Source organism: Archocentrus centrarchus, chromosome 20, assembly GCF_007364275.1.
Source record: "Archocentrus centrarchus isolate MPI-CPG fArcCen1 chromosome 20, fArcCen1, whole genome shotgun sequence".
NCBI lineage: Eukaryota > Metazoa > Chordata > Actinopteri > Cichliformes > Cichlidae > Archocentrus > Archocentrus centrarchus.
In genome coordinates, this window is record NC_044365.1 from 13462516 (window position 1) to 13478029 (window position 15514).

The 15514-nt window shown below is 46.4% G+C and overlaps 1 pseudogene; it reads left to right on the plus strand.

Moving 5' to 3' along the window:
- The first annotated feature begins 1048 nt into the window (after positions 1-1048).
- On the plus strand, positions 1049-14951 carry LOC115799253 (leukocyte elastase inhibitor-like; annotated as a pseudogene).
- Positions 14952-15514: the final 563 nt, after the last annotated feature.

A 15514-nucleotide genomic window follows, 5' to 3' on the forward strand; every position in this document is an offset into this window, starting at 1 on the left:
CAGATCCTGACTGATGGTGATCCACTCACACCTTATCAGTGCTCCAAGTTCCCTCTTTCTAAGGATTGACCATAGATTCTAAATTGGATTAAGAGAGTTTCCTAAAACAGTTAATTTGATGATCTCCAGATCACTTAGTTATCACTTTGCCTTTTGTGCCACAAAATTGCTCCTGGATTGTTGGTCTTTGGGGACATTTTTAGTAGGTCAATCTTTAAAAAGAGTGGACAAGCAGAGGCTCACAAACTGTGATTGACTTGGAGCGCTGACAAGGCGAGATCACCATCAGTCAGGATTTGGCCCAGGAAGGCCTGGGTTCGATTCCACCTTGGCCCAGGTGGAATCCCTCCCTCTCTGTGTGGAGTTTGCATGTTCTCCCCGTGTCTGTGTGGTTTTTCTCCGGGTACTCCGGTTTCCTCCCCAGTCCAAAGACATGCACTTCTGGGGTTAGGTTAATTGGAAACTCTAAATTGCCCATAGGTATGAACGTGAATGTGTGGATGTTGTCTGTCTCTCTGTGTTGGTCCTGCGACAGGCTGGCGACCTGCCTCTCGCCCTGTGTCAGCTGGGATAGGCTCCAGCCCCCCCGCAAACCTGAACAGGATAAGCGGAAGTGAATGGATGGATGGATGGATGGATGGATCATAAATACATGTACAAAATAATCTAAATAAGGAGCTGAAGTGATAAAGTGTATGAGCAACAAAATTTGTGCCACTTACAAATCCTTTGACCGTGGCTGTAGATATTGCAGGAAAGGGGAACACTGGCATGTTGGAAAAGTAAAAACTAGCAGTGGAAATTTGAGTGCTTACATATTCTGGTAAAATTTTACAAGGGCATGCAGTATGTCTGTAAAATACTGTATTTTTCTAGTGTGATTTTACTTGAGTGTGAAAAAATCTGTATTTAGCTGCTTATCAGAATCACTCTTATCTTCTGATCTTCCATATCTGCACCTACATTTGGGATGGAAGAAATACATTTCTGCCAGCTTTAACTTTCAAGTAATTTCAGTTTAATCATCTTTCTTTTCTTTTTCAGACACAATGGCATCATCAGTCCCTTTATCCAAGGCTTGCACCACCTTCTGTCTGGCTATGCAGAAAAAGCTGAGTGAGGAGGACAACACTGCAAATATCTTCTTCTCCCCGATCAGCATCTCTTCAGCCCTGGCTATGGTGATGCTGGGGGCGCAGGGCAACACGGCCACACAGATGTCAGAGGTAGCGTATGCACATGTTGTGAAATCTATTCTCATGCTGACACACCCATTTGGACCACAGTGTCTGTACAGGCATGCTTTCAAATATAATGGGAAATCTGTAAATCTGGTTCATCATTGTGCTGGAATTTTGTTTAAGTACTGGATGAAAAGAAGAGGGTGTTGTTTCAGGTGTCCAGGTTACTGAGTGCACAGTACACTGAAATTCTTGATGATGTATGAAAAATTTCAAGGAGATTAAAAGCAGATTAATTTATATTAAATGGCATATAATAGATCTCAATATTTTAATAAATTTGTATTAGAGATGACAGGAAGGTTTGGGCACAGTTTCCGATGGAAAATTCTAACCTAACAGGCAGAGTGGGTGTGACAGGAGAAAGTGTCTGTGTAGGCAATCATTACTCACTTGGTTTCCCAGTGTCCACGAAAGTAGTAGGGAGTGCTTCTGTTGGCTGAGATCCAGGAGAAGGAATAATTCCACTGCACTGTGAAAGATGGCATAAAACAGGAGATTATGGGTTTGAATCTCAGTCTGGACAAGCCTCCGATTAGCTGCTGGAATTAGACGTACAAGAACAGAAAGGTTTTTCTCTTATTTAATTTAATGACACTCAAGTATTCTTGACTTAAATACAAGTTGATCTGGACAGTTATCAAGAATGACCTAAGTTAAACTATAATAGGGTCTTAAACTTTTATAAACTTTTCTTGAAAAAAAAATATTAAAGCAGCAAAGCCAGAAAGGAGTGAAATGTTCCCGTCTTAAACTGGTAAATTTAAGAGATGGAAAGTGACAGTTTTCTTTACCCTACTCTAATTTACTTCACATTTTAATAGTGTTGTAGTACTCGAGATGGGTCTTGGTCTCGAGACCGCTTTATGACTGCATTTGGTCTCCGTCTTGTACTCTAACAGTACTTTACTTCCCATTTTAAAGACCATATTGTAGTTTTTACCACAGTAAGTGTTCTCTATAGTTCCACCCCACTTGTCAGATTAGACTTTGCATTATTAACATTTGATAAACAAATAAAACATGTATTTATATTGATTATATGGCTCAATGTTATGGGTGAACTAAATTAAACTTGTAATAGTTTAATATAGTATTCCACATACAGAAAATATTTTTAAACCCATATATTCCTCTTTAATAGTTTATAGGCCATTATAGGCTCATAGGCTCCAGAATTGAATGGAAGGATGATGATGTTTTACTTGTAAAGGTCTACTTGCACTGCATGGTGGTGCTATTTACTGCAGCAGTGAACTGGATACTAATAAAATTGTTACAACATTGTTCTGTGCAAGCCAAGAAACTGCAGATGGTAAGTACAGGAATGGAATTACAGAATTCCAATCAACCGCATTTGGAGTCATTATGATTTGTTTATAAAGGCTGGTTTGGCTCACATTCATAACCAGGTGTTGAATTATAATTAGAGGGGAAATTGCTTTGTTACAGATACTGAATTAAATATAAAGATATGTATATGTAAACTGTAAATATATATACTATATATATATATATATATATATATTATATATATATATATATATATATATATAATATATGGGGCTACTTTTAGTCAGCTAATTACTGCAGAATAGTTTGGACAGCGCTTCACAGCATCCTGCAAAAGAAACCCAAGAGGTTCTCAGGGAAAGAAATTAAACATTTCCCTCAATGGCCAATTCAGTCACCAGAATTAAAGCTGAAAGACTGCACTGTGGTGGTGCACAGAGGCAAAATTAACTGTCAATGTCCAAATACTTATGGATCTGCCTCAGAGTCTTCCGCTGCAAGAAGAGCGTGTCCATGCATGCCTCCCAGGCTGCTGAGAATTGTCAGTTCACTAGTTACCAGACAGCAGATCTGCAGTGCTTTTGTACAACATATTATGCCAATGCCCCTCCAAATTTACCTAATATTTAATACGTTTTTGTTATGTATATTTCCAAAAGAGAGGCAGGTCACCACAAGGTATCTGTTCAAAACAAATTCCTGTCCAGCTAAACACTAGTAACACAATCACACAAGCAAACCATGAAAACACCAGCTGTGATCCCTTTGTTTAACTGAAAGAAAAACTCCTCTCTCACATGTCCTCGCTTCTCTGAGGTAGGAGAACCAAAGCCAAAAGAAACACAGCAAGAGATGCAGTCATCGATGGTGACGCCGATCCAGACGCCGATGCAGACGCGGACGCAAATGCAGACGCAGACACAGCAGCAAACCAGACTGCCAAGCTATCTGCGCAAGGTGGTAACAAAGCCTACCAGTATGGATGACTAACGGCAGGGCAGGGAAAGGTTTTTTGCTCCAAGTATCTCACATCTAATTTTCCCACCACTTTGCTCATTAATTTCCAACACCTGGCTGCAAATGAATTTGCAGAAAAAAGCAGATTTATGCAACAGGTGGAAAACTCAGTGTCTACACCATCACAAAAGCATCGCATGCTGCATGTTCTAATGTTTTACTTAAAATTAAATAGAATATTGAGATGATGGGTAATTGTAAGCCAGTATATTAATATATACATAGTTGTTATTCATCTGTCTTTTGCTCGATGTGGCTTTGTAACATGTAGGTTTTCTCTGACTGCTCACAGTGTCTGAAACCTGAGGCTGGTGAGGATGATGTTCACGCCGCGTTTGCCAAACTACTAACTGAGCTGAATAAGGCTGATGCTCCGTATTCCCTCAGTCTTGCCAACAGACTTTACGTGTAACAGTCCTATGAGTTTGTCAAGGTGTGTGTGAGGAAACTTGTTGTTAACCAGACTTAACTGATTAATTGCTGCAGTGAGTCACTGCAGCCCTGTTATTAGGTATGTAGATAAATATCTCCCAAATATTTCTTAAGCCCAAACTGTTACTCCCTGCTGGCTGGATCATGACTTACAAAATTTAGCACATTAACACCAATTTAATTAAGAAATCTTTTTTTTAATTAAAACACCAAATGTATATCACATACATGCCAATATAAACCATACAAAGTTGCACTTAAACAAACTAATAGACCTTCTTGGAGAAGCTGTCACCTCCTTATTTAGTCAAAGCTTCCCTACTCACAAACTGTGTATTTTTCCTTGCTGGTTAATTTAATTGGCAGTTGAGCTTTTCGCTAAAATCTTGTGCTTGATTGGTTAGTTCAAACTTCAGCTGTATCCAAAGTACTGGAAATATGATAACACAATGACATACTGAGCTTAACTTGATTGAAATGTAGCTTCTCTAGCTTTTGATTCTGTTTAAAGTGACTTAGTTTTACAATTACAGGAATTTTTAAATAACACCAAAAAGTACTACAAGGCTGAGCTCGAGTCTGTGGACTTTAAAGGCAATCCAGAGAAGGCCAGGGTCCACATTAACAGCTGGGTGGAGAAGCAGACAAAAGGTAAGCTAATGGACTCATGAGATCAGCAACTGAATCCAAGCCCTCTTCATAAAACCTTAACTTCAGCACTTCATTCTTCAGTAAACCCCTGAACATAATCAAGGCCGTGTGTTGCCATAATGTATTTTGGGAAATCATTTATAAATATGTACACATAATTTCTAGGAGACAGTACCTATAGTTAGGCTGCCCTTTTTCTTACATTGTCCCAGACATCTGGTTCACATTGATGTCGCTGATTGCAAACTAGTTTTATCTGTATCCATCTAACTTAAAAAGGAAGACACCCTTTTGGGAAATATGAGGATGACGCAGCCCGAATAAGCATGCTGCGTGCGACTGAACACAACACATCTGGGCCCTATTCCAGGAAGCATGTTCAGCAAATTCTGAGTTGAAAATAAACTCTGAGTTGATCAACTCTGAAATCGATAACTGAGTTTCCCGTTCCAGAATCGCTGATTAAAGTCAGTTCAATCAACTCCGAGTATGCGCGTGCGCGATATAAGGAAAGAAAGCCATCATCAATGGAGCTCCGATACAAGGATTCACCGTGGCAACGAGCATCCTCTATTTTAATCCAGTGGATCGAGGATTTTACTCCGTATTGAGCGGGACGTCAGCGCGTCCGCCAGATCTGCGCTGTAAACTAACACAAGTAAATGGACCGAACTTCATTTATTTATTTATTTTATTTTATTTATTTTTTTTGGTAAATTATGTCACTGTGTTGGTGGTGTGGTGACGGCTTGTAAAGACATTGTTTTAGGAGCACTATGTTTGACTGACTCCAGGAAGAGTAGCTGTAATTGTTACAGCTAATGGAGATCAAATAAAATTAAAAAAACAAAAAAAACAAAAAGCGCCTTTCTACAAAGTTCTTTAAGTTAATGCGTCTCATTCATACGTTCACGATGATATTCTGGGGAAAGTGAGAGGCACCAAAAATAACGTAACTTTCTCTGATCATTATAAATGTTAAATACTCCACGTATGTTAGGGTGCAGGCATCAGACCAGCCTATGTATTTCTAATGTTTTTCTGTTACCAATGTTGTGACACTGTTACTGTAATCCTGTCTACAATAACCAGATCCTGACATGTAGATATAACATCTGCAGCTTTTAGGAATTTGAAAACGCATATTTATTTTCAGTCATTTAAAAAAAAAATTAAATTAATTAAGACACAGCAATAGACACTGATCTACTGAAACGTTATTGGTACTTCCGCCATGCAAATACTGTGAATGAATACATTTTAATCATTAATGTCAAGTGGTAGCAATGGAACGCACCATTTAAACTACTTTGTGTAAAAAAAGATTCGAACGTTCTGTGGCGCCCTATCAAAGGCAGTTAAGGTTGGAGCTGTAGTAGTAACTTTGTATCTGACACGTTTTCACTAAACTCGGGCGTTAGGACGCAGCATTCAGTAAACACAGACACTCAGCGTGAGTTTCCAGTTTGAAAGTGTATTCAGCCAAAACGATTTCTGACAGGTCCTACTTCCGGGGTTTGTGCCTAACAAAATAAAAACAGTTGACTGCAATAACGCCGTACATTGGTTTGCGATTACATTTTCGACAAGACAGAGCCTCAGATTGCTGCCATGTCCAGAGGAACCAGCTTTCCAAGAAATGGTGAGGCTCCTCCTCAGTGGAGCACACGAGAACAGCGTCCTCCGCTTAATGAAATTGACCGCCTCCGGACGGAAAACCGCAACCCTCCGAGAGAGCACTCACAAGCTGAAAGGACGCATCTATGGGCTCCTAGCAGAAAGGAGAGAATTGGTCCACTTAAATGAAGTTGACTCAGTCACAAAAAAAATGAAGCAACTTCAGGAAGGGAACAAAAAGCTGGAAGAGGAAAGCAAAAGTATGAAGGAACAAAACGTGAATGTGGAAGAGACATGGGACATAGCAAAACTGAAAGAGGCTCTCGTCCAAAGCAGAAGTCCAGCAAAGATGGACAAGGAATTTGTGATTAAGAAATATGCGGAAAAAATGCATGAAATGCTAAAGCAAAATTTTGTGAAGCGCCAGCAGAAGCAAGAATGGGAGAAAAGAAATCCAGCAAAGATGGACAAGGAATTTGTGTGTAAGAAAGATGCGGAAGAAATGCATGAAATGCTAAAGCAAAATTTTGTGAAGCGCCAGCAGAAGCAAGAAGGGGAGAAAAGAAATCAAGAAATCAAGCAGAGGCAAGAAGTGGAGGATATGAGGAACTGGTGAGGAAGCACCAAGAACTGGAGGCCAAACATGCAGAAATCCAGGAGAAAAACATGGAATGGGAGGAAAAATAGGCAACTTGAAACAGAGCATAAGGGACTGGAGAGAAGAAAAGCAGCACTGCAGGAGGAGACCAAAGAAAACAGGCAGAAATACAGCAAGCTTGAAGAAAAATTCCAGGCAGTGGTTGAAGAGTTCGACAAATTCAGGAGAAATGTAAAAACATTGAGGAGGAAAATGTCAAATTTGTGCTTGAAGTGGCAAATTTGGAGGAGAAGAACAGGGAGCTCGAGGAGCAACAAAAGAAAAAGAAAAAACGCTCCAAATTCTTCTGGTCCAAGTCAGGCGATGCAGAGGCCGAGAAAAAAGCCATGAAAGCTAAAGAAAAAGTGGATCAGGAAGAAGAAGCAGACAAGAAGAAAGGAGGTGGCTGGCGCTGGTTCACCAGACATAAGAAACATTCACGTGACAGAAGTGTGGAAGAAGCTGCTGGTGGCTCTGCTCAGGCTGGAGGACAGTAGTTTCCACCGTGATCCTCCCTCCACCTCCACCTTCACTCCTCCTTTCCTTCTTCTCTCTCCCTCTCTGATCCCTCTCCCTTTCCTCTTTCTTTCTCTCTTCACTTCTCTTCTCGCTCCCTTTACGGGCAGCATGGAGGCTCAGTCATCAGCCTCACAGAAACCCTTCTCTGTCCACCAATTGTATATATATTAAGCATTCAACAAATAAGCATAAAAAAAGAAAATTCACATTTTTTCTGAACGCGTCTTCTTTTCTGCAGAACTGCAACTGTAAAGCCTGTTTGTCTATAAACTGGAAACCAGTATTAGTGTTAGGACTGGGTAATAATAATAATCTCTTGTAACCTGGTAAAACAGCAAGTGTACTTTGAGGCTGTAGGGTTGTTAAAAAGGAAGACACCTTTTTGGGAATTATGAGGATGACGCAGCACTTCTGACCTTTCAGCTGCCTGTAGAAAAGATATCAGTGATAAAGTTACTTTGGATGATAAATGATAATTTGGAGGATAAAAATGTATACATCAGGCAAAAATAAGAGTCTGCCTTTCACAGTGTGCTTCTATGGATAAAACAATCTTCATTTCAGTGGCCTTAGATCACTTTAAAATGATCTCCACTGTAAGTCTATTCAGCATCGAGCAGCATCACTGCAGGGCTTTACTGTTCAGTTAAATGCAGTTAATGCAAGTCCAGCCAGTTTCCTGCTATTAATAAAACCATCACAGCAGTATGATGCTGTAAACAGCAGACCAGCTTCTTATAAGATTCAGTGACAGTGTGATCCTCTATCAGGACAGGTGTTGGTATATTTCTACTTTGACTACATGTCTTTAACAGGTTTTTATTTTTCAGATCTGTATGGAATTAGCTGCTGTTGACACTTTAGCTTTATATTATCTTAAGTGTAGCAGGACATGTAAGAGTATGAACAATTCAGTGTTCATAGGACACTTTCCATGAGGGTTACAGCACTATGGTGCCACCTGCTGGAAATCAGACAAACTAGTTCTTGATCCCAGTTGAAGAGAAGACATTATTTTAAAATCAATACTCAGTTCCCTGTTACAGAGGTCATAATATTTTCCTTTTTACAATAAAATGAAGTTAATCTCATGGTTTTAATAAATTCTCTTCACCAGAGAAGATCAAGAACTTGCTCGATCAGGACGCAGTGAATGGCCTGACGAAGATGGTTCTCGTGAGCGCCATTTACTTCAAAGGCAAATGGAACAAGCAGTTTGAGAAGGAGAGGACTGTTGATGTGCAGTTTCGATTGAACAAGGTAACAATGAAGAAAGGTGCACGGGATGGTGCAATTATACTTCACTCAGTCACCCTGAAGTTTATAGCAATACAGCAGAGCTGCTGATTTTGCTGGATGGAAAGTAAAGGCTGGAGCTCTGAGGTGTCATGCTTTTAGCTTGATCTCTTTCTAGCTCTTTCCAGCAAAGGCGGAGAAACTGAAATATAGATGGAGTCTTCATTTAGGTTTGAGGACAAGGTACAATGTTTCCATCTTTTTTCCTTAGTAAACACAACATTTCTGATAACCTGTAGGCTGGTCTGAGCTGCTTCTGTGAAAGCAGTTTAGTGGGTAGAGGCGCTCTCAGTTATACAAAACTATCTGCTGGTTAGACTAAAATCATGAAACAAATATCAAAGGGATTGTGGATTTTGAGAAAATGTCTGACTAAACAAGGAAAGCATTTATTCTGTCTCCTCTTGTCTTTAGAAAGTCACTAAGCCAGTGAAGATGATGCACCAGACAAGTAAATTTGCATTTGCATCCATTCCTGAGGCCAGCTGCAAGGTAACATTCATTATTTCCAACAGATTTCAATGAAACACATTAACAGTATTTCACCAGCGTGATCCGAGGAACGAGACTTTTCAGATGATTTTCTTTTACCAAAAACCACTTGTTCTGGATTAGGAAGAAATATCATTTTAATATAGTGCAAATGAAAACACAATGTTTTTGGGCAGATTCTAGAGATGCCCTATAAAGGAAACGACCTCAGCATGCTCATATTCCTGCCTGATGACATCGAGGACGATACAACAGGCCTGCAAAAAGTAAGATGCACTTAAAATACAGTAAATGTCCAATTATAAGCAGACAAGTTCGTGACACTGTGTCCACACAGCTGCAGAAGCTGCTGACCTATCAGAACTTCGTGGACTGGACGCATCCAGATAAGATGAGGCAAACTGAAGTTGAAGTGCAGCTCCCTCGATTCAAGATGGAGGAGAAATACGACTTGAAAAAGCTCCTGAAAAGCATGGGAATGGAGGACACGTTTGATAGCAGCAAGAGTAACTTCTCTGGTGAGACATATCGCACCAATGAGACAGAATCACCTGCACGGTTATGTTAAGAGCCCAGTGCAACTGAGCACACAAACAGTAAAGCATCATCTGTGTTAAAACAAACAAGATGACTGATTTCTCTTTTTCTTCATCTAATAGGAATGTCTCCAGCAAATGATCTGATCGTGTCCAAAGTTGTCCACAAGGCTTTTGTGGATGTAAATGAAGAAGGAACTGAGGCTGCTGCTGCCACTGGGATTGCCATAGGGGTAACTGTCACGTCCTGGGCCGTTTGCCCAGCGTTTTGTGTTTAGTTTATTTCCTGAGCTTCTCCTCCCAGTATGTTTGTCTTGTGTTTCCTAGTGTTGTGATATGTCTGCGTCTCTGTCCTGAGTCTGTGCCTGTTCCCCGTGTTTAGTCAGTATGTTCCTTGGTTTGTCACTTCCTGTTTATTTTGACAGTCTGGTTTTCCTGTGCTTTGTGTTCAGCTTTGCTTCCCCTGTGTAATTAGTTTCATTTGCCTCACCTGTTGTTCCCTGCTGTTTCCTCTTGCCCTGATTACCCAGTGTGTATTTAAGCCCTCAGTTTCCATGTGTTCCTTGTCGCGTCGTTGATGTTGTGTGCCCGTGTGTTCCTGTGTTCCTGTGTTCCCTGTGCCTGCCCTCCGTCTCCCTTCCGAGGTTTTTTGGTATTTGTGTTCCCCCCCTTACCTGAATAAACGCCCTTTTAAGTTACCTCTGGAGTCCTGCGTTTTTGCCCTTCCTCGCCCGTTTCCTCCCCGGCCATGACAGAACGACGCGACCAGACTATGGACCCCGCGGATACCAGGAGCCCCTCCGAGCAAGAGGAAGTGATTTTGGAGCTCATAGATCTCTCCATGAACATCATTCATGCCACTGATGAACCCCGTCAGATTATTCAGGCAATTTTCTGCTGCAGACTTTTTTCTTCCTCCACTTGGCTCCTCACCCATCCTGACACTGCCTCCCTTGCCCATTCCATAATCATGCTCCGGAAAAACTTACAAGCTAAACTGTATAATATTGGTCGCCCTGTCCAGGGCAAGGACACAACCTTTTTCCTCCAAGCCATCACTAATTCACCTCTCCTGCAGCCGGTCATCTCACCTCCGTCGTCTCCTCTGCACCACTGCAGCTCAGCACCACAGGCGCGGCCTCGCTTTCCGGATCCGCCGTCATCCCTTCAACTCACCTCTCCCACCTCGTCATTTTCATCCTTTCACCCACAGCCCACCGCCTCCCCAGACCTCTCTTGGCTGCCAGATGATGTGGAGATTATTGATTCACCTCTGCTGGTGGACATCCTGGATGCTGAAAATCGTGCTTCCCACTCCAACAGAACGCGAAGGAAGCAGCGCTCCCGGCGTCGCCGTGCTCCTCCCCAGCCACTCTCGCCTCAGTCAGCTGTAGCGCCTGCTCAGTCGCAGTCTTCCCAGTCAGCTGTAGCTCCAGCTCCCCCTCAGTCGCAGTGTTCCAAGTCAGCTGTAGCTCCAGCTCCCCCTCAGTCGCAGTGTTCCATGTCAGCTGTAGCTCCAGCTCCCCCTCAGTCGCAGTGTTCCATGTCAGCTGTAGCTCCAGCTCCCCCTCAGTCGCAGTGTTCCATGTCAGCTGTCGCTCCAGCTCCCCTCAGTCGCAGTGTTCCATGTCAGCTGTCGCTCCAGCTCCCCCTCAGTCGCAGTGTTCCATGTCAGCTGTAGCTCCAGCTCCCCCTCAGTCGCAGTGTTCCATGTCAGCTGTCGCTCCAGCTCCCCCTCAGTCGCAGTGTTCCATGTCAGCTGTCGCTCCAGCTCCCCCTCAGTCGCAGTGTTCCATGTCAGCTGTAGCTCCAGCTCCTCCTCAGTCGCAGTCCCAGACCCCTCAGTTAGCTCCAGCTCCCTCTGTTCACCCTGCTCCAGCTTCCCCTGCACCTGTACCTGTTCGGCGGGTGAGGGTAGCCACGGACGGGCTGACCTCTGCACTCGCACCTGTTCCGCGGGTGGGGGCAGCCACGGCCGGGCTGACCTCGGCACTCGCACCTGTTCCGCGGGTGGGGGCAGCCACGGACGGGCTGACCTCGGCACTCGCACCTGTTCCGCGGGTGGGGGCAGCCACGGACGGGCTGACCTCGGCACTCGCACCTGTTCCGCGGGTGGGGGCAGACACGGACGGGCTGACCTCGGCACTCGCACCTGTTCCGCGGGTGGGGGCAGCCACGGACGGGCTGACCTCGGCACTCGCACCTGTTCCGCGGGTGGGGGCAGCCACGGACGGGCTGACCTCGGCACTCGCACCGGTTCCGCGGGTGGGGGCAGCCAGGTCCAAGCCTTCGCATCGGTTTTCTGTGTTAGCTGCAGCAGCAGGGTCTCAGTCAGCTCTAGCTCCAGTCGCTCTCCCTCGCCTTCAGTCAGCTCCAGTAACTCTTCCTCGGTCCCCAGTGTCAGCTGTTTCAGTACCCTCTCAGTCAGTTCCCTCAGCCCCTGTCTTAGTTCCTTCGGGTTTGGTCCCAGTTCCCTCAGCTCCTGCTCCTTCTGTAGCTCCAGTAGTGTCAGCTCCCTCTCAGGCCCCAGTGTCACCTAGCTCTCAGCCTGCTCCCATGCAGCCAGCCCTCCCTAGCTCTCGGTCTGTTTCCACGCAGCCAGATCTCCCTGGCTCTCGGTCTGTTTCCACGCAGCCAGATCTCCCTGGCTCTCGGTCTGTTTCCACGCAGCCAGATCTCCCTGGCTCTCGGTCTGTTTCCACGCAGCCAGATCTCCCTGGCTCTCGGTCTGTTTCCACGCAGCCAGATCTCCCTGGCTCTCGGTCTGTTTCCACGCAGCCAGATCTCCCTGGCTCTCGGTCTGTTTCCACGCAGCCAGATCTCCCTGGCTCTCGGTCTGTTTCCACGCAGCCAGATCTCCCTGGCTCTCGGTCTGTTTCCACGCAGCCAGATCTCCCTGGCTCTCGGTCTGTTTCCACGCAGCCAGATCTCCCTGGCTCTCGGTCTGCTTCCACGCAGTCTGCTCTCTCTGGCTCGCAGTCTGCTTCCTCGCAGTCTGCTCTCTCTCGCTCACAGCCCGCTCTCTCTGGCTCCCGGCCTGCTTCCACGCAGCCAGTCGTCTCCCGGCCTGCTTCCACGGCCACGCAGCCAGTCGTCTCCCGGCCTGCTTCCACGCAGCCAGTCGTCTCCCGGCCTGCTTCCACGCAGCCAGTCGTCTCCCGGCCTGCTTCCACGCAGCCAGTCGTCTCCCGGCCTGCTTCCACGCAGCCAGTCGTCTCCCGGCCTGCTTCCACGCAGCCAGTCGTCTCCCGGCCTGCTTCCACGCAGCCAGTCGTCTCCCGGCCTGCTTCCACGCAGCCGTCGTTTGACACACCCAAACTGTCCCCTGAGCAGCCCCTGCTGCCCAGGATGACGACCACCCAGCCGGCACTCCGGTCCTCTACAGCATCTTGGCCTTCAGCAGTGCTGCTGCCCCGCTCTCCCTCGTCCTCAGTCAGCTTCCGCTCTAGCCTCCGCTCAGTCCGAGCCGTTGGGGGTCTCCGCTCAGTCCGAGCGCTCCGAGCCAGGGGGTCCCGCTCAGTCCGAGCCGGTGGGGGTCTCCGCTCAGTCCGAGCGCTCCGCGCCAGGGGGTCCCGCTCAGTCCGAGCCGGTGGGGGTCTCCGCTCAGTCCGAGCCAGGGGGTCCCGCTCAGTCAGAGCGCTCCGCGCCAGAGGGTCCCGCTCAGTCCGAGCGCTCCGCGCACGAGGGTCCCGCTCAATCCGAGCCGATGGGGGTCTCCGCTCAGTCCGAGCGCTCCGAGCCAGGGGGTCCCGCTCAGTCCGAGCCGGTGGGGGTCTCTGCTCAGTCCGAGCGCTCCACGTCGCCCGAGGGTTCCCCACCAGAGCCCGGGGTCGCTCGTCTCCGCCGCCGCATGCCCCGCGGTCGGCCTCCAGTGACCCCTCCTCGTCGCCGCCGCCGCATGCCCCGCGGTCGGCCTCCAGTGACCCCTCCTCGTCGCCGCCGCCGCTGGGAGCGCGGTCGGCCTCCAGTGACCCCTCCTCGTCGCCGCCGCCGCTGGGAGCGCGGTCGGCCTCCAGTGACCCCTCCTCGTCGCCGCCGCCGCTGGGAGCGCGGTCGGCCTCCAGTGACTCCTCCTCGTCGTCGTCGCCGCCGCCGCTGGGAGCGCGGTCGGCCTCCAGTGATTCCTTCTCGTCCTCGTCGCCGCCGCCGCTGGGAGCGCGGTCGGCCTCCCTCGTTGGGATTTTGCTTTGTGGCCCCTTGGCCTCTGCGGCCTCCTGAACTGTGTGTTTTTTGTTTTAGAATTTCCCACTGACTCCCCTGAACTGTGGACTGTTTTTTCCCCTGCTGTTTTTTGTTTTGTCATAGCTCCTGGACTGTTCCTTGTTTCGACCCCCTGTTTTGGACATTGGAGCTCTCCGGCCTTGTGCCGTCGCTTTTTGTTTCATCCGGTTGTTTTTTTTTTGCTTCTCGTCCCCGTGTTTTGTTCTTGTTTGGACTGTGTTGCCTCTGCTCTGCCTCATTTTGATGCCCCCTGTTGGACTGTCTCCGGCCTTGTGCCGTCGCCTTTTGTTCTGGTCCTGTGTTTTTGTTTTCTTCCTGTACGGGTTTGATTTGTTTTGTTCACGCCCTGTGATTTCTGTTTTGCTCCCTGTCTTTGTTTTTGTTTCGGGCCCTCCCTCCTGGTCCCCCGCCTCCCGCCCTTGTCTGGTTTTGTTTTCTGGTTTTGGCCGTCGGGAGCTGGCCTTTAAGGGGGGGGTACTGTCACGTCCTGGGCCGTTTGCCCAGCGTTTTATGTTTAGTTTATTTCCTGAGCTTCTCCTCCCAGTATGTTTGTCTTGTGTTTTCCTGTGCTTTGTGTTCCCCTTTGCTTCCCCTGTGTAATTAGTTTCATTTGCCTCACCTGTTGTTCCCTGCTGTTTCCTCTTGCCCTGATTACCCAGTGTGTATTTAAGCCCTCAGTTTCCATGTGTTCCTTGTCGCGTCGTTGATGTTGTGTGCCCGTGTGTTCCTGTGTTCCTGTGTTCCCTGTGCCTGCCCTCCGTCTCCCTTCCGAGGTTTTTTGGTATTTGTGTTCCCCCCTTACCTGAATAAACGCCCTTTTAAGTTACCTCTGGAGTCCTGCGTTTTTGCCCTTCCTCGCCCGTTTCCTCCCCGGCCATGACAGTAACCTCTATAACGATTCCTGTTGAGTTCATTGCTGACCACCCCTTCCTTTTCTTCATCAGGCATAACACCACTAAGAATATTCTCTTTGTGGGACGGTTCTGTTCCCCCAAGTAAACACTATTTGACACTGACATGAATGACTTATAAGACATATATATATATATAAAAGATTTTGTAAGGTAAGCCTAGCTTACACAAATGGATTAAAGATGTTTTGTTAAAACACCAAGTACCTTGCTGTGTAGTCTTTATTCACTGTCGCACAAGGCAAAGCATTAAAGTCATGAAGTCTGCAGAGGAGCAGGAAATAAAAATATCCACAGCTTAATCCAGTTCAACTTCACCCATCGCTACCAGCATATTTCATGCAGGAAAGACAAAAAAAAAGAAAAAAAAAAGTGCTAATGGGAGTGGGTGGGATTGGTTCAGGAATAATAAGGATTCTGCTGAGAGCAGTGCAGATTAGTGGCTCCAATACAAGAAGACCTGATGAGGGAGCTGTTACTGTACTGATAAAATAATGAAACTCTTCTGCCTCTGCCTGGGAGCAGCGCAGCAGATAAAAAAAAAAGAGAGAGGAGGCTGAGAGACTTTAGAGACTTCTGCGTTGTAGTTTCCATCATTTTCACCAAAATCTGAGAAGCTTACCTTTTTGGTAACTTGTAACTTTCCCTGAT